At 44.6% G+C, this 1,969-nt stretch overlaps 1 protein-coding gene across 1 annotated transcript in view; it reads right to left on the bottom strand.

Moving 5' to 3' along the window:
- Window positions 1-1,969, bottom strand: part of KIF22 (kinesin family member 22) — a 25,217-nt gene that overhangs the window by 15,097 nt on the left and 8,151 nt on the right. The window lies entirely within an intron of this gene.

The following is a 1,969-nucleotide window of genomic DNA, read 5'->3' as shown; positions in this document are numbered from 1 at the left end:
CGGCACACTGCAGAACATTAGTAGCTATAGAGGAACACCAAATCCCTGCAATAATACATTAAACAGCCCGTATAATGTATTATTGCTGGGATTTGTTGTTCCTCTATAGCTGCTGGTGTTCAGCAGTGTGCCGCTGTATTATACATTGGTATTCTGTAGAGCTGCAACATTAGATTAAAATCGATAAAAATGGTAAACGTTGTCAGCGTTTTCCATTGTCGATTCATCGGCTAAAATGTAAATTTCCCACTCACACCCGCCTGTTCACAGCTCCATACACGAGTTACGCTATGCACGCTGCGGACGCCATGCCCACCGCGCACACGCCCGCAGAGTACGTAGTTATAATGTACTATTGCTACATTCTTCTATAGCTGCTGGTATTCTGCACTGCGCCGCTGTATAATGTACTATATTGCACACCACACTTTTACTTCCACCGCGCCAAGCTTGCTCCCGTGATGGACTACAATCTCAATAGAAACTAGTAGTCCATCACTGGAGCTTTTTTTAAATCCGATTAGTCGATTAATCGGCTAACTAATCGATGAAAATAATCGTTAGCTGCAGCCCTAAATGCAGGAACATGTCAAATACAGTATAATGGGTGCAGTTTACTAGATGAGAGCACCATAATACTTCTACATTATGACTAAAGCTCTCGAGGAAGCCGAAATATTTCTACTTTATGGATATTTTCAGCCTAAAAGAATCAGGAAAAGCAAACCTGTTCTGCAGCACCCCCTACATACCAGAGTTTCCTCAGCATGCACAGTCCATTTGTATAATATGTGTAAATATTTGATGTACAGAGACTAACACATTGCACTGAGTATCAGCAACTCTGACAGTGGAATAGACAGAAAACAGAGCAGATGATGTGGAAGAAACACCACGATGTACCAAACACATCCCTACGTGAAGACATTCTGGAGACAAAGAGCTACGACATACCACAGAAAACAAACTACTATCCTCTTCAGAGCAAGTTCTCTGCCAAGCACACAAGATGGCGGCTTTTATTTATGGCTGGGCCAAGAGGTTCACTTTGGTAGGAAAGCCTATCGGGATAAAGTCATGCAGCCAACACTGCACACCTTTTGAAGAGGTCGGTACTGAGGCTGTCAGAGATTAAAGCAGAACTTTTTTTATTGCAAACACTCAAATTGCAGGTTAAAACCGCACCCAATACAAGCGATCGCTTGAATGTAAACAACCATCCAAGAAGCTCCCGGCCGCCCGTTTAATTAAAACGGCCGGTCGAGAAGCTACTCGTCCGGCTCCACCCTCCTCTCATCACAGACCAGAGGACGAGTGAATTTTCAAGCCCTGTATATTATCTATAGGCCATCTTGTAGAGTTTGTCCCTCTGCATTAGTGGGAGATGATTAGGTGGCGCTACCATCTGAAGGAGGTGAATTATTCATTCACAGGAGGGAATCTGTAGGAACCATCTTCATTCTTTGCCAGGAATCAGGTCTGTAATGGGGCGGTTTGGTCCCTACCTCTCTCCTGCTTGCTTATTTATCCCTTTTTTAAAGCTGCCGTCCTTCAAATGAGAAGGCAGAACATAGGGCAGGACGGTTTGGGGGGCAGCACATTGTTGTGTGCAGTGTGGTCCTGACCCTTTTTAAATGTAGGGCTGTATTGACCTATCAAGTGACAGGTGTGGAAAGTCCATGACCTCTGGGCTGTGCAGCCCGCAAAGCTTAGACCAAGAGGTCATAGGAAAGCCCTGCTAATATATCTAAAAAGCAGAAGTTCTGCTTCAACATCTTAGCGAGTCACAGACCAGGGACATGTACTGCACACACGCCAAGAGATCTAACTACAGCGGCAGCACAGCCACCCCAGGTCAGTGACTTGCTTAGCAGTGGAACGAGGATAAGACCAACTTCCCATTAAAAGTCCCTTCAAGAAAAAAAAAAAAAAAAAAAAGGGGGGAGAGGCGGGATCTCCCAATTCATAA

This window comes from Nanorana parkeri, unplaced genomic scaffold (genome assembly GCF_000935625.1).
Source record: "Nanorana parkeri isolate BGI_ZX_2015 unplaced genomic scaffold, ASM93562v1 scaffold379, whole genome shotgun sequence".
Classification (NCBI taxonomy): Eukaryota; Metazoa; Chordata; class Amphibia; order Anura; family Dicroglossidae; genus Nanorana; species Nanorana parkeri.
Note: the sequence above shows the minus strand (reverse complement) of the source record. Positions and strands in the feature narration are given on the sequence as shown.